The following is a 21,306-nucleotide window of genomic DNA, read 5'->3' as shown; positions in this document are numbered from 1 at the left end:
AAAATTCACAAGAATAGTTCGGGGTAGAGAGGAGTTTGGAAAAGGTTGAGCAGGGACACGGTGTGCTCTTGTGATCGTCATGTCCCCTTTAAATTCTGGAAAAACCTCATGGAGGAAGAAGGAGGTAAGCCACTGCGTCATATCAGAACCTTCAATTTTCTCGGGGACTCCCACAATTCTGAGGTTCGATCTTCTATTATAATTTTCCATTTCATCTAACTTTATTTCTAAAGACTTAGAGGTCTTAGAGAGGGATGACACCTCTTTTTTAACTTCAGACACATGATCCTCCAGGTCCGAAATCCTTGCCTCGGCTTCCTGGAGTCGAACGGGAAAAGAAGAGATCACTTCTTCGATTTTATCCAGCCTTTGAATAATAAGGGCCAAATCAGACCTTTGCGAGTTTTTTATTTCCCTCACCTCGCTCAATATCATGTTGAGCATATCTTTAACTGAGATCTGGAATTCTCCAGTAGTCACAGTCTCCACTTCTAGAATCGGACTTTGCACTTCAAGAAGAGAAGATACTATTGGCTCCGCATGGGGTGACACTCCATCTACCGAAGAATTGCTTTCTTGCGGGACCAATACAGCCGGTGAGGGGATGTCTTTAACTCCCATTGTAGAGGGGATTAGGGTTGGACTTCCCGCGGCTGGAGAGGGGAGAAGCGCAGGCATCAAATTGTCATTTTTCTCCCGAATAGGGGGACATTTTTGGAGATTTTCTGAGCCTGACCTAGCCCCCCATCCTTGGAGGTTCCTAATTTAGTCGTCTCGCCCCCATTCACCTTATGTACAAAGTCCTCTTGCCCTAGGGGTAAGTTCTCTGGCAAGATAGATTGGGCAGGGATGGGCAAAACAGACTCCGTGGACTCTTCCTCCTCGTCCCCCGAGGTTCCAGAAATATCGACTAATAAGTCCTCTTTCTCAACACTTGTTTTAGCATTCTTAGTGGCAGCGGCCTCATCCTTCATCTGCTGGCGTCTAGCTCGCGCTTTTGCGCGTGCATTCAACTGTTTGCCCATGCCGCTAAAAAATTCTGAATGGCAATCAGAAAAAAAAAACAATCAGTGTCCTTCAACCGCTGTGTATTAACCTAAAACAAGGGAGATTGAGGAAGTCTTTTCCCTCGCGGGAGGGGGGCAGGCGGCGGATAGAGTCTATGCCAATAAATCAGGGCTAGACGGGCAGTAAGCGCCAAGTAACAGAGGATTATGCCAGTGCAAGGTCACAAGTCCCAGAGAGCCCAATCCGTAACTCTTAAATGATAGATGCCCATTACGATCTAGACACCACAGTAGCCGCTTGTACCTTTAAAGTTGTAGCTGTAGTTGTAGCTCAGTCGTTACTTCACATCTGCCACGCAAAATAAAGTCTCAGCAGTCTCAGCAGGCTCCAAATACCAAATACCCAATACCAAGTCCGTAGTATCTTGCCTGCATTAGCACATTGCAGCTTGTACCTTTAAAGTTATAGCTGTGGCAGTAGCACAGACGTTACTTCACATCTGCGACACAAAATGAAATCTCAGCAGGCTCCAAATACCGAGTCCATCGTAGAAATCTAGCCCAAAGCTCCAGCCGCTTGCGTGTTCACCTATAGCCTCAGCCTGTAGCCTCAGTAGCAGAGATAGCGCAGAGATAGCGCATTGCAACTTTGTAGCTCCTTGCAAGTTTATAGCGCCGACCGCAGACAGCGTCTCACCGCACACCGGACCTCGAACACCGAGTACTTTGGCTGCTCTGTCAGCTGAATCCCCAGCTTAGGACATCGTTATCAGTCAGCGATTTCCAGCGATTTCCTCGTGCAAGTGCCGGCGGAAAAACGGCAATTCCGCTGACCACAGCTTCACGGAGAGACGGCAGACCAGCGTTCTCGCTGCTTCGCCATTGACCACGAGGTGTGGGAGGAGTCAGGGACGGGAACTCCGGCTACGCGGAGGCGTGGGACTCCAGCGTACGTTCCTCTCCAATTTATAAACACAAAGAGAACTTTTATAACAAATATGACACCAATACTTAAAAAGTCCAATAAGGGGATCCAGAGATATGATAGTCAGGCAGACGGGGAACAAAGGTGCAATTTCAAGCCGACCACGAAGGAGCAACGTTAAGCCTACCATGATGGAACCTGGATTGAATACACCAAGTTGATTGGTTCCAGTAAATGTCTGGAAGTCAAAAAGTTCCAAAAAGTTTCCAAGTCCTTTTGACTAGCAGAAACGTTTACAAAAGTTTTTTTGGTGCCCAAACAACCACAGGGGTTTAATTCCAAGCCCACAGGACTTTATGGGGAACATCACTAGAGACTTTCAGTGATTCAGGTGGAGGGCAACAGCAAAGTCCAGTTAAGGTCCAGTGCAGCTGGGCAGCTGGGCTTCTTCACAGGAATGTCCTCTTTAGCATTTTATATTCCTGGATGTACCAAGCCGATAAGCCTTATGTTCTTTAAAGAGCTTTCTTTCCTCGGATTTCAAGTGGAAGGGCATTTAACCTCCTCAAGCCTCCTCACAGCTCACAGATGACAAGTGCAGCAGGTTCAGTCAGTCTAGTATTCTTTTGCAAGTCCAGAAGGGCCTTTGGGTGCCACATTTGTGCCTGGTATTAGCTGTGAGTGGGGGGACTCCTTGGCACTCCTAAAACAATTGGATACCCAGGGGCCACCCTACCCACTTTTTCAGTAGCTCCCTTGTGCCAGGGTTTGTTTTCAAGATGGTGAAAGCCTTTGACCATACTAAACCTGGGCTCTGAGTATTTGGTTGTGTAGTGGTGGGAACCTGGGACGCTGGGTGAGGGGGTAAAATCCTACTCAAGCAGCAGCCACAATTCTTGTTAGGGTGAAGTTCAGTGACAACGGAACGAAGGAAAGTAATACTTTCCTCCGTTCTGTCGTATGTCCAAGTTTACTATCCCCCACCCTGCCCCTCCCCCGCCCACCGCCCTTCAGCATGCCCTATGCAAGCTGCCACTGGTGAAGTTACAAACTAACCCCAAAAAACCTGAGTTTAACCCTTTGGTAGCTTGGCACAAAAACTGTAGCACTTCCAACAGTAAAAAAATGGAAAGACAACACAAGGAAAATCCAATACCAATTTAGAGAAATATATTAAAGTGTAATAAATATTTTGGGACCAAAACAATGAAAATTCAATCAGTAGAACTGGAAATATGAATTTTCTAAGACTTAATTAAAAATAGTGCCTACAAGCACAAGCTGTGGTTAATTGGTCATGCCCAACTTGGACAAAGTCACAACTTCATGCCTTCTGTGATGGAGTGCAGGCAAGATACAAGGACCAAGCTAGGCCTGCTGAACAGGGTACCTTAAAGACTGGTTGCAGAGCTTTGTGAGATCCTGTGATGAGGATGGGCTGGTCAGCAGGGTTTAGGAGAAGCTGCAAGCTGCAATGTGAGGTCCGGTGTGAGGATGCATCGGGTAGCGGCGGTTCCAATGAAGCACCTGATGAGGCTTGTGATGCAAGCTCCTGTTTCACCAAGGATGCTGTCGACATAAGCATGTGATACAAAATTCTGCGTTGGGAATGCAGCGCACAGCAGTGGTTCCGATGGGCTGCAGGCTATGATGTGATGTCCTGCCCCAACGATGCATCACGCAGCAGTGTTTTCAATGCAAGGAAATGCATTGTGCTGAGTCGGTTCTGCCCAAAAGCCCCATTGACACTGGCAGAGCACCTTTAGGCCCACTTCCAAGGGTCCAGAACTGGGGTGGAACTTTGGGGGCAGGATTCACAACAGACAGAGTCCAGGTGCTGGGTTCAAGGTGGTTTGATCCTTTTCTGTCCCTGACGCTCTGATCAGGAGAGCAGTCAACAAGCCCTTGGAATCACTCTAGTGGTCCTGGGTTGAGTATTCAGGTCCAGTCCTTTTCACTCTGGCAGCAGGGCAGCAGGGTAGCCGTCATTCTTGCAGCAGAGCAGCACAGCTGTCTTAGGCTTCCTGATGTGACCTGAAGAACTGAGTCTGAGGGTCCATATACTTGGTGACAACATTGAAGGAAGAGAAGGTTCTGGAGATTTCCACCTTTAGTGGTGTTTGGAACTTCCTGCCTCCTTGCAATAGCCCCATGCCCTTGTCTGGGGGTACAATAGACTGGGGTGAAACCCTTTGCGAGTGTTCTGAGGCAGAGCCTTAGTGTTGTGCAAGTGTGGTAGGAGAGAGACCATTTAGGTCAAAGATGACCCATCCCGCCAACACTGATTGTTTTACTATGAGAGCAATACTTAAAGACCAACACCCAGCTACACATAGTCATGTGACCCACGATACAGGCTGCAGGCAACAAAGGGTTGGGATAAGAAAATGCCAACTTTCTAAAAGTGGCGATTTCAGAATTGTGACTTAAAATCAGACTTTAACATTAAAGAGGGGTTTAAATGACAGTTCTTTAAGCACCAAACTCGATATTCCTACCTGCTCCCAATTGGAAGTTTTCACTTACTAAATGTAATGAGGTAACCCAATGTTATCATATGGGAGAGGCAGGCCTTGCAATAGTGAAAAATGAATGTAATAGTTTTCCCTACCAGGACAAGAAAAGGTTAAATGTACGTATCCAATTTTTTAATTACACTGCACACTGCCCTACGGGCTGTTTAGGACGTTCCCTAGGGCTGACCCAAATGAATTAAAAAGACAAGTTTAGGCCTGAGAAGACATTTATTTTGCCAGATCTAAATGGTGGTTTGAAACTGCACACACAGGTTGGAATGGCAGCCCTAAGACATGCTTATTAGGCTAATTAAGTAGGTGGCACAATAAGTGCTGCAGATCCACTAGTAGCATTTTATTTACAGGCCCTGGGTACATGTAGTACCAATTTAATAGGGTCTTACAAGTAAATGTAATGTACCAATTAAGTGTGGGACAATTGTAGCAGGTTTAAAGGAGTGAGAAAACACACTTTAGCACTTGTTAGCAATAGTAAAGTGCACAGCATCCTCAGGCCAACAAAAATGAAATTGGCAAAAATGAAAGAGTAATGTAAACAGTTTGGGGGAAGAGCACTCCATGGCTGATAGGTCGAACAGTAGTGAAGGGCTCTGTACCCACAATAAACCAGGTGACATCTGGAGGGGCAAAAGCAGGGCACTTCAGAAACTAGACGGGATACACAAGAATTGTCCTGGTATCCTGTTGTCTTCCTTTGAAGAGTGCAGATGTTTAACCTGTGCCTCAGACAGACCTGTCATGTAGTACTTACTCTGTGGTGTCAACAGGAGAGTCACAGTCTCTACCCTTCTGCTGAGCGAGTCATCCATGCCCATTCAGGGTGACCTGTCAATCACAGTGACCTATTGTGTAGCTCCGGGGAGAAACTTAACACATCATGTATGCCTTATTAAGGCCAAGAACAGGCTGCGAGAAGTTGGAGCGTAAATGCAAATTGATCTCCATGAATTTCAGGCAGGGAAAAGGTAACATTTTAAAAGTTACATTTCTTTAATAGTTATTATTAAATGTAATATATAGTGGTGAAGTTTCTACAAAATGTACTTTGGTCTTACAGGTGTGTTAAATATGCCAATGGGGGATTAGCCAATATATATGTATTAGGGGCAGAGCACATACACCAGGCACTGGAGAGCAGTGAACCAATGTGCTGAGTCTAAAAACCAGCAATACATTTGAACAAAAAATGGGGGTGACCACATCAATTCAAGCATTTTCTCACTCCTGCAAAATCTATACTGCATGTGTCTACCCATAATTGTTTTCTTTGTGGAGACACCAGAGTTCAGATGTCCGATTCAAATGGTCAGCTGCAAGAGTGAGATTGGAAACTCATTGAGAAACCCCACAGCAGCCTTTACTTTGTTTAGTGAGTAACTATTAGCAAAGACTAATATGTTCCATTTTAGTCTCAATTACAATGCAGAGTCAAATCTCGTGGCAATACCTACATGTGATAACAAAACTTTAATATTCTGTGTTATAGCATGCTGCCCTTTAGGAACATGCCGGCAATGGGGTGGAGTTGAATAAATGCCCTGTTACTAGATATTTCTCCCCCTCCGCCTTATATACGCCATTGTGGTAATTACCTTAAGGTGTGGCAGTAGCATTGTACTCCTCCCAATAACTACCACTAATGTTTCTTGTTTTTGTTTCTGCAATACTGCAGACATTACCAGTAGTGACAAGGATATTCCTAGTTATTTCCAACTTTTGCACTGGCAAACTCTAAATATAGCAACAATGTCAATTGCACGGCAGCCACGTCCTTTGGTAAGGACTTTATTGTACATGCATTAAAAGCGTGCTGCAGTCTCGCTAATATTTTTGCATTTGGTTACCACCGACCTCTTGCTGGGCTGGTGTTAACCAGTCACGGAATGTATACATCTCAAGTGCAATTGAAGCTTCCGCTAAAACTTTAATGGGCAGTGGAATTATGTTTTAAAACCATTACCAAACATTATTGGCTGTAGTGTAGATCACTAAATGAGCGCATCAGCGGGAAAGCAATGCTACGAGAATGAAGAAAAGAAAAAAAGAGTCACTGACTAATGTTAAAAATAAATAAAATAATTGCAAAAATAAAGTGATTGCAAGAAATGTAAAATATCATACTTTAGGAAAATCGAATTTTTAAGTAATGTTTTTGATCAAAGTAGGATAACTTTGTACATATAAATAGGAATGAGTTTTTGGGAGTTATGAAAAAGGCGCTGCATTGTGGGAATAAAGAACTTGGAAAGGAGGTGGTTCAAAGCCAGGTGTGTGTTATATGGCGCATGAGAAAGATAGGTGAGAATAATGCATTGTTTAATGCAATTTTAATCCATTCCTAAATGTAGTAATTCAAGCATGAAAGTTTCCTACGAGAAAAGGGGTAAAAATCAATATGATGGTACATTAGGTCATTGATGGTGTAAGATTACAAATAGCTATGGTGACAGTGGTCATTGAGGCAATATATCTACAGCATGTGGCATACAGTAACACACTGTTCAGGTTTTCATTATATATGAGTACAGTTAAATTTGTCAGCGGTGGCCAGCACGGCTCGTGGGTGGGCAGAAGAGTAATGGGGGGGCACAGGGCACAATGTAAAAAAAAAAATACGCTTACCTTGCCGCCAGGTCCCACCTCTCCTGCTCTACTCCAGGAAGCACAACCAGGCTCCCCATACAAATCACAGTGTTGTGATTGTTATGAGCACCGTGGTTCAGCACTGAGCACTCCATGCAGGCTGTAATGCAGCCTGCATGGAGAACATGGAAAGAGCACATGACTGTTTTGGGCGGCCCGAGAGGGACATCCAAACAGCCATTGTGCACTTAGGAGGGTTCTACCACTCCTCCCCTCCTCTGCTTTCCCGTCACGCAAAGCTGCTGCAGCAGGAAGATAAAATAAAATGATGATAACATTACGTTATTATCATTTTATTTTTTCCTTTTCTTACTGCTTCAAGGTAGTGGGGCAACTCTCCTCCGCCTTAGCTCAGGAGCCGCCACTAAAAATTATGGATGAACAGAGAAACAACAGAAGACTCACAAGACATGAAGAGTCACTCTCGTAGACCTTTGAACGCACAGGCAAAGTGGGCTCAGGCCCAGGGCCCCAGCTATTCAGGTGGTGGCCTTGATAGAGCTGGCTCTGCTCTGCAGAGTGTCTTGCCCTGATGAACTTGAATAATTCTTAAACAGATTTTTCAAATAGTTTTCCTTTAATTTATTTTTTATGTGGGCGATATGGGAAAGTCTATTACAGACATATTGCAGAGAAATGTGTCTATGTTTCTTGCAACATCCATAAAAAATATCTTCTACATCAACAATTATAAGAAATGAGAGGGCATCTCAGAGATTATTTGAGCAATATTACTGAGCTGTTGCTGTGTTACAATATTGAAAACACACCTCACTATCCCTGAATATTAGAAGTAAAAACATTTAGGGGCAGATTTATGAAGGCCTTGCGCCGCCGGTGCGTCACTTTTAACATGGGAAAAAGTGACGCACCGGTGGCGCAAGGCCTTCATAAATCTGCCCCTTAGAATTTAAAGGAGTAGACCTGTGCACTGTCAGTGACCTGGCCAAAGAGGGCATGAAAGAGGTGAAATCGGATCATAAATTCAAAGATGTTCCAAAAAGGGGCCCCCAAAATATGTTTGGCCCAGGGCTCCCAAAATCCTTAAGATGTCCCTGGTCACTCTTGACATGGCTAGCTTTGGTGCGTCTGTCTCAACATTCAGTTCAAAATATTGACACACAGGTATATTGCACCCATGTTTGGCTTCCAAAGTATTGTCGAGATTAAGTATTATTACTTCCATCTTGTCTACATTTTTGCAGTGACCATGAACCTCAACCATATTATGAGATTCTCAACCCAAGCTTCATAGGGCCAGATTTTGATCTCGCTAGGAAAGCCCTCCATACGACTCTGATCCAGAGGGCTTTCCAGGTGATTTGCGCTGTGCGAGTCCGACCCAACGAGTACGATGCAGCTGTATACTGACAGACTCGGTTTGCTCGACTCCCATTAAACTCTAGGGGAGCCCGTGTACCGACACGTACACAGGCTCCCATAGCAAAAAGGGGTGTGAGGGTAAAAGCATACACCCTGTGGCGGGCACCCCATGTTGCCCACCACACTATGCATGCAAGGATCGTGAGGAACGCATGGGCACCCCTGTGATTGATTCGAAGGGCTCTGGGTGAAGGGGGGCCTGCTACTGCCCACGATGTCCAATTCTTACAGCTGTTTCATCTTGCTGAGACCGAGGTGATACAGCTGATCAAATCGTGCATCATACTCGCTCGGTCAGACTCTGGCTACATTGCTCGGCATGATTTGTCTGCGAATGTCTCGGTAGGACAGGATTGGGTCAACTCAGTCGGAAACATACGAATCAAATTGGATTCACACATTCTGGTATCTGTCAGGAGGCCTTCTTAACAAGATTGTAATCTGGCCCATAGTGCGGGATCCATTACCAATATAGGAGTAAATAAGTAACTCCACTTTTTAAGACACATTTGCTGCATGGGATCTAGATACTGACTGAAATGTGTTAGATGAAAAACAGATTCATGAGACAACCCTCAGTAGTATGAATGTCTATGCACTGACTGCAATCTATGAGGGAGGCATCAATATAATTGCCCCAGGCCCCTAACTGTGGTGGTTGAGTCCATTGAGATGTATCAAGTTATAGGTAAGGACTGCTGCTGTGTGACGACTATCAGCTGCAAGTACTGTGTAGCTGTAGAAAGACGCATATGACTCTGTAGGTGCATTTGTTGTGATCCGTTTTTGTATCACTCTCTATGTACTGACTGTAGTATGTTAAGTCTATCCACTATCGGAGATGTTATAACTAATTAGGGTGTGAGTTCCATCAGCTTTTAGAGATTCTAGACTCCAACTGAATATCTATTTCCTAAAAATAATTTCTGAATGCATCTTTAAAAACAATCAACCATATTTTAGCCAACCATACTCTCAGAACAAGAACGTTCTGACGGGGCTGCTTGTGAAGGACAACTGAATGTGTATTTCTTAAAAATAATTCTGCATCGCAGTGGGAGCCTTTGTTTGTGAGAGAGCATTGTGGGAAGAGTTGGAGTGTTGGGGCGGACTACAGGTCCCAGAACCACAGCGCAGAGAGCATCAGTGGTGCACTAGCCCCTCCCCGCCGCCTACTTAGCTCCTCGAGGCACCCGCTGCGCGGGTGTCGCATTGCAGTGGGAGCCTTTCTTTGTGAGAGAGCCGGAGCACTGCGGGAAGAGTTGGACTGTTGGGGCGGACTACAGGCCCCAGAACCACAGCACCGAGAGCATCAGAGGCGCACCAGCCCCTCCCCGCCCCCTACTTAGCTCCTTGCGTTGGGAGCCTTTGTTTGTGAGAGAGCCGAGGCATTGCGGGAAGAGTTGGAGTGTTGGGACAGATTACAGGCCCCAGAACCACAGCACCGAGAGCATCAGAGGCGCACTAGCCCCGCCCTGCCGCCTACTTAGCTCCTTGCTCCTTACATGTACCTACTGTTGAGCCTGCTGTTTTGCTCTCTAGAAACCTCGTCAGTAGCTCACCTTCCCGTCCTTTGACAAGGTCTGTTTGCAATCCCTCTCAGCAAACCGCGGCCCAACCTCTGGGCCCAGCTAAAGAGAAAGCGGGGTGGGGTCCCGCAAAGGAATAAAAACCAAAAAATCCTAAAATCCAAAATCTCACTAGAACTGGTGTGAGGGAGTGCACAGCAACCTCATCAGGGGCGGAGATTTGATCACCAACTTGCTCGACGGGGTTGTCAGACCTAGATTCAACAGAGGTTTGCCCTCTATGAGCTGGAGAGGAACTATTGGTAAAAATGGGAGCCCTCTTTACTTCATCTTTTCGACCACTCCTCGACAGACTCTCTCTAATAGAGGGCAAACTCTTGAACCTTGAATCTTGTCTGGCACAAAATAACTCGAACAGTAACTTGCCAGGGGGGGTCAGTTTGGGTTAGTTGATGCAACTTCTGTTCCAATGCTTAATCCACCAGTTTCCAATGGTTTACCACTTGTACTCCCATTTAATACGATATTAGCTACTTCTAGGGGGTTAGTTGAGTCGGGTCCCCTCGAGAATCCGGGCAATTCACTTCATGGATAGGGAGTACCCAATGAGATCACAAACCCAGTGATCTCCACTTAGGAGGGTGGTTTAATGTTGGCACCAACGAGAAAAGATAAAGCTGAAAATGACCAGAGACCCGTGCCAAGCTGTGATTCAAAGATTTCCAGTCTTCCATGTATAGATCTGCCACCTGAATCAATTCCGTTTGTTGTTGTCTTGGCCGGTGTCCCTGGGATGGACCATGGCAAGGAGGAACTGTATCCTGACCTTAAAAATAAGTGTTCCAATTGGTTAAATCTTAATAGACCACTCCCACACAGCTACATAGTGAGATCCTGTTTGCCCAAAGAGTTGATTGGGTGGGCCAGAGTAAGAAACACATCGAGGGTGATTGTATCCTGATTAATTTCAGAGATCGCCAGGTGGTTGATTATCTATGCAACTGGCATCAAACAAGGGCGCCCTCAGGGATAAGGTCCCTTTCCTTAACCTACTTCTACCCCCCTCATCCCTCCTATTTTTCTTCAGATAGCTGAGGCCAACGACGGGTAGGCAGGGAATTTATGCCACAGGTGGGAAGAAAAAACATTAGTTATGCCAATCATGATGTATTTCCCCCCTTTGTTGTCCCCCTAAACAATAGATTTAGTACCTTTGACCAAGTTGATTGACTGACTTGTTGCAGCCAAGTTTTACGACTTGATGAGGGCGATATGATTAATGATCAGACATCGATGCTGAATAGGGATCTAATAATTGAAGGTACCGTTAGGGGAGCCGATGATGACACTGAGGGGGTTATAAACAGCAGCCCATCTGGTAGAGCGGGGAGCTTGCAAGTTACTACTGCTACCCAGGGAGAACTTATCTTCTTCCCCCATGCCATAGGAATCAAAAAGACTCAGGAAGTGGTGGTGTCTGATAACTCCCTGCTGATAACTAATGATTGGGTCCAAATAGAGAATGATAAAAGGGAATTAGCGAGCCACCACAATTCCAATGCTGAAACCATGGGCCCGCAGAGAACTAACGCAGCCATATTACCAGGGTTAAGGATATTGTCCTGGAATATAGCTGGGTTAAAAGCAAAAATGGATATCCCTGAGTGGGGCGAATTTATCGATTCCCACGAGATTTCCCTATTCCAGGAGACCTGGGCATTGGAGTTGTTGCACAGAGCAGGGTTTGCCACATATAGTAAAGCGGTCATCCAGGGGCCAAGGGGCAGGCCCTCCGGGGGGTTGGGCATCTGGGTCGCTACACATCTCGGTTGTTTAGTTAAGCCGATAGACACCCACTCCCCTGATATTTTACGCATTATACTCTCTCTTAACAATTTCCCTAAGGTGGCTATTGTCAATGTATATACACGCCCTGTTAAGTATGGGCAGACCGTGCAGACGTTAGACTGCCTGTCCGCCCTTCTCTCTATGTTACCTGAGCAAGTCTTCCCCATTATTGGTGGGGACTTCAATTCCCACTTTGAACCCCTAAATGGTCTATCCCACTCTATAACGAGTGATGAGGATGCTTCGTGGGGAATCCCAGCGTGCAATCATTACTCGTTGAGGGGTTGGACCCCTCTAGCTCTGCAGCTGACCTCACTGACCCTTAACTATTCCCTGAGAGCGTATAATGGTCGACTGTTTGCGGACAACTCAGGGAAACACACCTTTGAAAGAAATGGCCAGGCATCCACAATAGATAATATTTTGGTGAAGGTGGACTTCTGGCATAGGATAGTGAATTTCGTGGTTCAGTCTCGTCCTGAAAGCGATCATAACCTATTAGTTATTGCCTTGGATTGGTGTCATTTGGCAGCAGGACACGCTGAGATTGCCCAGCCCACCCCTAATTTAATTGCTATCGAGGGAGGGAGAAGAATCCATTGGGGAACATTTTTACAAACACCTGAGGCAAAGGCTTCTTTGTATAAATCTTTTATACCCTTTCTGGAAAAGGCTAGTTCTATTCCAGATAGATGTAGTGATATTGATTATTTAGAGGAGTTGGGGGTAAACCATCAGGACTTGGTTGGAACACTAGCAGAGTTTTTCTATACTTCTTCAACCAAGAAAAGAAAGGAAGAAAGAGGTAACAGTCCTTGGTACAATACGGCTTGTAAAGAAGGAAGGATCGATCTGTTGATCAAACTACTAGAGGGGGATGTTGCACCCATTAGGGAGGCTAGGGCTTCTTTTAAGAAAATCATTTTAAATGCAAAATCTGAATGGGAGATCGATAGGTGCTAATCTATTAGGAAAGCCCTAGATGATAGGGACACTAGAGGGTTTTGGAAACTGGTGAAGACAGGCAAACCCGAGGGTAAGAATGCAATTGAGCCAAACCTTGGGGAGGAAGTCTGGCGATCCCACTTTGAAAAGTTATATTCAAAGTCTCAAGTGGGACCTGTTGAAATGGGGTCATCAGCGATTGACTCTATTCATGTTCCATTTGCCGACATCCCCCCTTGCTCCTTGATTGAGGTATCAGCGGCCCTGGCCAAAGTTTTGCCAAATAAGGCACCTGGATTGGATAGGGTCCCAGGAGATCTATACAAATCCGAGCAGGTAGTTTGGGCTCCTTATCTGCGGTCCCTTTTTAACGCAATCTTTCATGGCTTGACACCCCCCCAAATGTGGGCAGGTGCCGAGATTATTCCTATTTTCAAAAAAGGCTGTCCCTTAGAACCGGCTAATTATAGGCCTATTAGCCTTATTGACATATCGCAAAAGATCTTTGCACGTGTTCTTTTGGGAAGACTGCGGAATTGGATGGATGACCATAACATACTGACCCCTTTCCAAGCGGGATTTAGATCTAAAACCTCAACTATAGATCAGTTGTTTAGACTTCAACTGATCTATTGGAAAACCATCATCTTGGAGGGAGGCTCACTCTACTTAACATTTGTTGACCTCAAGTCAGCATTTGACTTGGTAGACCAAGACCAGCTATGGGGCCTCCTGTTAGAAATGGGGGCTCCTGTCTACCTTTGCCAACACCTTAAAAATCTTTATGAAGGCACTTTTGCTAAAATTAGGTTTTGGAATAGAGGGTAACTTTCAGCTCCGATTCCTGTAGAGAAGGGCGTAAGACAATGTTGCGTCCTTGCCCCAACACTCTTTTCCCTCTTTCTGAATGGGCTAATAGCGGATCTCTTAGCAGTTAAGGATATAGATTCTCCTTAACTAGCAAACCGCAAAATTCCAGCACTAATGTTTGCGGATGACACGCTGCTCCTATCTAAAACCCCTATGGGGATGCAGTGTGTCTAAGAGACATTTAGCTTGTTTTGCAAGAAAAGGAACCTTGAGGTGAATTTAAAGAAAACTAAGTACATGGTCTTCCATGCAGATACTACAAATTGCCCACACCCCAAAATGGACTTAATTGCTCTCGAGAGAGTGCCTGTCTTTGACTATCTGGAGCTTACCCTAAATGACACTATGGACTGGGGCGGCAGATTTGTAAGGCAAACTTAAAACTTATCCAGGTCAGTGGGGGGATTTTAAAAATTCATAGGAGCTGTGCAGTAAAGGTTATTGGCCCCCCTGTAGAAATGTATAAAGTTCAAGCAAGGGGCGCCTCCTTGTATGGAGCGGAATTATGGGGCCATTCCCAGATTAAAACCCTGACCCCGACTGAGAATAACTTTTTAAGGCAACTCTTGGGTCTTCCAAATAGTGCCCCTTTAATCCCCTTATGGATGGACCTAGGCATCCTCCCCATTGCCGAAGTGATTGCCTCCCGTCCATTACTTTATTGGCGATGGCTATGGAGTACTCCTGAGCTGGTCAATTATAGAGAGGAATTAAAATCAGTCATGCTCACTCTGGGGACGGGGAAAATTCCTTGGTTATCCTATATTCGGAACACCTTCCGCCAAATTGGAAGGAGTGATTTGTGGTCTTCACCTGAGGAATCATGCCCTGCTACCTCTAAACAGTCACTAAATTCTGCTATTAAAGAACACCAACTTATGTCTATTTACAGGGCGACACAGACATCAAGTTTAACCACCAGGTTTCTGGATGTTAAGTCACTCTACAAATTGGAGCCGGCCTTAGACCTCATTCAACCATTTCTAGCAAAGAAATTGTTTCTCCAACTCCGAAATGGGACGCTCCCTTTATATGCATTTTCTAATAATTGGCCTGGAGTCAACAAACTACTATGTCCTGGGTGTAACGGGACGGAAGAAAAAGAGACCCATGTGATCTTTTTTTGCTCTGCCTATGAGGCAGCAAGATCAAAATGGGTTCTCCAACTTTGCAGGAATATAGGAATTTGAAACTTTAGTGAGGTTCTTAGACTATTTAAGTATGATACACACCCAGTTTTTGTTGCTGCCATAACAAAGTTCCTTTTTGCAATGTGGTGTAAGCGTAGATGTTTAGTGAAAAGTTAAGGTTGTGAAACGAAATGATGCTGACTATCTAATATTGTTCTAGATTTTAAATGTTTTTAACCAATGCTTATTTTTTAATCATGCTTTTTACCTTATTTATTTATATTTTTAAATGAAATGGCCCACATGATGTTTTCCTCCCATAAGTTGCGATATGTTGCCCTTAATCAACACTTGTGTCTTTGCTTAATGTACCTTATGATCTATATGAAAAATGCATTAGCATTTCGTTCCCAATCCCCACCCCTTCTAATTTTAGTAGACTATTTTATGATGTGATGTCGTCAATGAAATTGTGCTTTTATGGCAGTAATTGCCGAAATAAAGTTTATATTGACTTGACCTGAAAACAATCAACCATATTTTAGCCAACCATACTCTCAGAACGAGAACGTTCTGGCGGGGCTGCTTGTGAAGGACAACTGAATGTGTATTTCCTAAAAATAATTCCTGAATACATCTTTAAAAACAAGAAACCATATTTTAGCCAACCATACTCTCAGAACGAGAACGTTTAGGTGGGGCTACTTGTGAAGGACAAGAAAGCTAATGCCAAAGGACCTTGGGTTTGCTTTGAATGCTAAGGCAGAGACCTGACCAGACTGTGTAGAAAAAATGCTATAAGTTCTCTATTGGATATATTTTTCATTTCGTAATATAAGATGGATTTTGTGACACTAATTTCCCAACATATTTGGAAAGTATTTTAATTCAATTGTCTTGAATTTGTCTGGGGTATCTGTCTACATCATTTCTACAATCTATATTCATGTATATAAGTATACCGGAAAAGTGCGTCATAAAGGTATACGTACGGTACATATATCTGTGATATTTATAGTGACGTCTTAGAATCTGTTACAAGGTTCCATGTACACATCCTGACTGGGTCTTTGTTATGAGTGCTTCAGTCTTTACATGTATCTATAAAGAAGAGATACCAGTTAGACACCTGTTTTCTACAGTCCACACGACGACAAGCGATCCCTAAGGGTGTCTGGGGCCAGGGTCAATCTATCATGTCGTCCAAAGCATCCTTTGGCACACAACTCTGTTATTGGGGAGAACACTGGGCACCTACAACAATTAAAACTTAGTTTATGTGGGTACTGCCATGGGTAGACCTGGGCGACAGGTGAGATACAGAAAAACCTGAGGCATGTGTCTCTAGTGAAATGGCTGATACTGTCCAAAGCAGGTTAGGTATCCTGACAGTCAATATTATTAAAGTAAGTGTGAGCACAGTGATAGCTGTTACTGACCTGCTTACCATGAAGTAGATCGGGGAGAAATACAGGTGAAAAAGACAGTGGTCCCCTTGGGGAATATTAATTCAATATGAAAGCTTAACTCCTGGAAATTACTGATAATGGTGCAGGCCAAAATATGGCTGCTAACAAGGCAGTGATCCAAAAGGCTACCCATGGATCCATACTGCATGGTGACCTCTAACTAAACCGTTCTGAGGACCACTGCATCACCACATCTTGCTAATGATCGAAATGTTAACCCCATTCAAGCTGATGTATAGGATTATAAGCAGACACCAGCACTTTTGACCCCTCCCATCTGCCCTCTTAATCTATGAAAGGTCAGCTAAACTCTCAACCAGCCCAACTAGAACTCCTCTTATAATTGAATATTCAGCACCCTGGTCTATCAAAATAAAGTTGTTGTTGGTCCGTTTGCATAGCTACATACAGGACAAAGTAGCAGAACCCCACACATAGATGGAAAACCACACAGATATGCCATTTAGTTGGACAGCAATGGTGGATCAACAGAACAGATTATCTCTAATTTATCAGAACCTGCTATCATCCGAGGCAATATTTCAGAATGTGCGCAAGAACATTGGACATCTTTTTTTGGATTTGTTTGGCTCTAAGAGCAATACCCTTCTGTCCAGATTCTGCTTTTCCTATCCAGAGGAGGGAGCGTCGGGAGTGGATGCACTAGTGGTGAGGTGGCCCAAGAAACTAACCTATGATTTTAAATCCATTTGCACTAATTCCGAATCTCTGTCGGAAGATTCAGGAGGAGGGAACAGAGGTTATACTGCTAGTTTCCATTGTAGCCGTGCACATTTTGGGTTTTCCTGCTCTGGGGTCTGGATATCCTTCCTCCTTTGAGTCTTCCTCTTTCCCCATCAAGTCTCAGACCCTTATATCTTCCTCTTCTTCTCAGGCTGTCTGGTTGACCTGGAATTTAAAAGGCTAAATTTACAGTAGAAATCCTACTGCTTCATTTAGCAAAGGCTATCAAAATCATACTCTAGACACCGGGTTTCTTTCAAAAGGTGGGGTTCTGCACATTCATTGCATCCCGTTTCATGGTCTTTTCCTTCTATTCTGCAGTTTTGTTTTTTAATAGTTCCATATTAGTCTGCGTACTTCGAATAACCTGGTGCTTTTCGTTTAAAGCATTGCAAACGTTTGATCAACATTTTCAGGATGCAGAAATGTTGCTTTCTAGATTGTTTAAGAGTTCTTTTCTTTTTCTTTATAAATGTCCTTCTCATTGTATTGCCCCTGCATGAGATCGTTCTTTAGTTCTTAAGGCTCTTACAGTTCCATTCTTTTAAGCCTATGTTTTGTACAGATTTGAAATTACTATGCTACACCCTCACTTTCCCGGCACCTATTGCATTTGTCCATAGAGAGGAAGACCTTTCAGCACTGTTGTCTCGTTATCCTTTTTCGAGGTACTTAGAGGATAGAGTGGTTTTGAGGCCTGATGCTCGCTGTATTCCAAAAGTTAGTTATTCCTCCCTTTCAACTGTTAAAATCATTCTTTCTTCTTTCTTTCCACCTTGAACAGAAGGAACAGTTACTACATTTCTTGGGTGTTAAAAAAACCATAGTCAATTTCTCTTGTTTTCATCAAATTAAGACGTGAAATCACATATTTGCGACCTTTAGTATGTCAGGCATCCAAATTTACAATAATTGACAATGAGCAGGTAGATTAAAGAAACCACTTATTTAGCTTATGTGGGGTTCAGAGCTTTTCTTTTCCTGGTAATATTCAAGGAAGATCCATAATAAAAGTGTAAAGATCTTGGGCTGTGGCTCAAGGGCTTCAAGAGATATGCAGAGTTGAGTCTTGGGAAGCGGAACCTACCTTTATAAAATATGACTGTTTACAAAGAATTTAAAACTTAGACGAAAACCCTGGTTCTTGGTTTACTTAATTCTCTAGAGGATAGTCAAATTTAGATGTATTTATTTTTTGTGACACAGCTATTCCGAAGTTTTGTAACCTGGAAATGTAAATTCCCCATTTTCCATTAAAATTTTCAGGTTTCTTTCAGTTGATTTGTACATATGTTTCGACAAGGGCCAAGAGGCATTTGTATACCTCATAGTGAATGTTTGGTACAATGGTAAGTGGTGTAAAAGTAATGATCTGAATACTTACTGGCAATTTGCATGACTTTCAGTCCTATTCGTCCTTTTCCTAGTCAATATGACTCCCCCCCCACCTCCCCGCCCACCCCTTCCTGGACTTTGCTAGTGCTTGGAAATTCAGGAAGGGACTGGGAATGCCAGCTCTATTATGGCTTCCAGGTGAGGGTAAGCAGGACCTACATTTCTGTACTCCTTTTTGTTTCCCCGTCTCAAGATGTGAGATTCACCTCTTAAGTACTGGCTGGACTAAGGAACATAAAACAAATGAAGATTAGAAGTAAGTAATTTGATAATTTCTTCTCAATCAATCTGTATTACACATTAGTGCACGGTCTTTAAGATAGATAAAAATGTCTTATGCGAGACTTGAAAAAGGCTGGACACTTTCAGAAATTATGCTAAAAAGTTAGCAAAAATTCAATTAAAAAAACCAAAATCATTTCATTATCAAGGCATTGAAAGAACACATCCGGATCAATGTAAATTATTATGAAGAACATGGATTTTCCGCTGGATCCCGCGGCAGACCACCAGCGCCAGTCCCTCTCCATAAGCTACAGAAGCGAATGCCACTGACGCTTAAAATAAATTGCACGTTATAGTACATGAAAAGATGAGAGGGAAAGACAGGATCGAGCCAATTCTGTGATTCTGCTTTGATTTGAGAGCCTACGTTTTGCGATGTCAGGAAATCATGAATATTTATTTATGCATGTGTAGTGTCGAAAAAGAACTGAAAAGCTATTCTAGAGAAGGTTTTACTAAATCACTCGAGGAGATGACTGGGCACTGTTCTGCCATTAATTCAGCGCGCGCTCAGCCTGATTGACAAAGACAGATGGCGAGAATTATGCACATTCCTTTATAAATACACTTTGTGTATCCCGCTTACGAAATTAGATGTGTTTTTATTCCAGAACAAATAGTCGTCACCTGCAGGATATTAATGTTGGAAATGATGGCTACTGATTGATATAAAAAGACTGAAAAGGGTTATCAGTGTGGGGCAGATTTGCAATAACTGGCGCATACCTGCATATTAGCAGGGATGTGCATGTTCTTTTGCGTGACGTTCAAAAAACCCTTTCATTACAATGCGGCGCACCGTGGCGCAAGGATAAACAGATGCACGACGCATCTGTCGGCGTAAAGGTGATGCAGTGACGGAGTCGTGTCGCAAGTGCGACACAACTCCAGTAATGCTCAGGAGAGGCATATACTTGCTGTGCTGCGTCACTCCTTACGCCTGCTACAAGCAGGCATAAGGTTTTGACCCAGTGGGTCGTAAAAGTGACTCAGTGAAATCTTGAAGATTTCACTGCGTCACTTTTACAAGGCTTCCTTGCTTCACGTTGTAAATATGTTGCATGGTGGCGCATTGTTTACAACGCCACTGCGTCACAGAAGTGACGCAACGGTGTCGTAAAGATGTCGCAAGGGGCTTGTAAATCTGCCCCAGAGTGTTTACAGATGTAGGCACAGCACACATGACAGTCTCCTTTGTCCCTGAGGTGACAAGAGACCTTACAACAATGTCTAAACTCAGAAAGCAGCAAAATGAAAGGGAAGACAAAGAATGAAGGTAAGAAAAAGCAACCAACCAAACACCTGGCAGCAAACCCGAAGCCCTATATCTTGTTTTCTTTAAGATCAGCCTATATTACTTTTCCAGAATGATAGGGCTTTTCTACACTGCTTAATTACACAGTTTGCAGTGGACCAAACTGACTTAAAAGGAAGAAATGTTGTGCGTTGTCCCCTCGATGTGTGGGCACCCTGAAGGTGGCAGTTATTTCATCACTAAGGGCCTGATTATAACGAGATAAGGAATGGCTCCGACCCTTCGTCAGAGCCATCCATATTGCATTGTAATCTCCTGTTTGTAATCATTTCCAACATACCCATTTTGATGGAGTTCCGAATGGCTGACGAGTGGCTCGGAGAGCCTCTCTGCCATTCGGAAGGCCTTCAGCAATACCTCGGCCGGCTCATTCCAGCCGAGGGATTACAATGGTAGTTTTCCACTGCCTTTCTGTACCGGCCTTTCCGACACAGAAAGGCATTGGAAAACTGTCATTTTTAAAAGGCCATCGAATGGCAGCCTAGGGAGCACTATGGTGCTCCCCTGTTGAGCCATGCACCCGGTGGCAGGCCCCTCGAGGTGCCTGCCACGAGATGCAGGGATGAACTGCACCCCTGTTCTTTGCTATGAGAGCATGCAATCCATTCGGAATGCATGCTCTCATAGCAAAGTATAGGATTACAACCGAATCCTAACAGATGGGCTAAAACCGATGACAGGAGGTCATTCGGTTTCATTTCCAGAGCGATGTCGGACAGACTCTGGTTCGTCCAACATCGCAATCGGGCCCTAAGAAGAGAATTATTTCACCCTCTCTCCACTCGCAGCGATTATCACCGAGATCTCTGAACCAGTTGCCTACCTCTGGCACTGCCTCTAGTTCTTAAGACTTTTTGGGCCTCATTTATGAAAACTGGTGCATGGCTGCAATAAAACAGTGATGTAACAGTTTTCACTGCACCCTCCTTGTGACACGATGGATGAGCTGTATTAGAAATGGGGGTTTTAAGTTGGCAGAGGTAGCTACCTTTGTCCAAGGAGGGAGCCTACTTCCTAGTCAGGGTAAGGGAGATACACTCCTAAAATAACCGCTGCTCACCCCCTTGGTTGCTTGGCACAAGCAGATAGGCTCATCTCAGAGGCAGTGTGTAAAGCACTTGTGAACACATAAAGTAATACAGTGAAGACACTACAAATTGACACCACACCAGTTTGGAGCATAAGTAATCTTTATCTAAACCAAAACAAGACCAAAAATCCACAATACAGTAACAAAAATCTGACTTTCAAATGGTGGAAATATTTCAGTTCAAACAAATT

This window comes from Lissotriton helveticus, chromosome 2_1 (genome assembly GCF_964261635.1).
Source record: "Lissotriton helveticus chromosome 2_1, aLisHel1.1, whole genome shotgun sequence".
In the NCBI taxonomy this organism is placed as follows: Eukaryota; Metazoa; Chordata; class Amphibia; order Caudata; family Salamandridae; genus Lissotriton; species Lissotriton helveticus.
The sequence above is the reverse complement of the archived record's forward strand: the minus strand, read 5'-3'. Positions refer to the sequence as shown.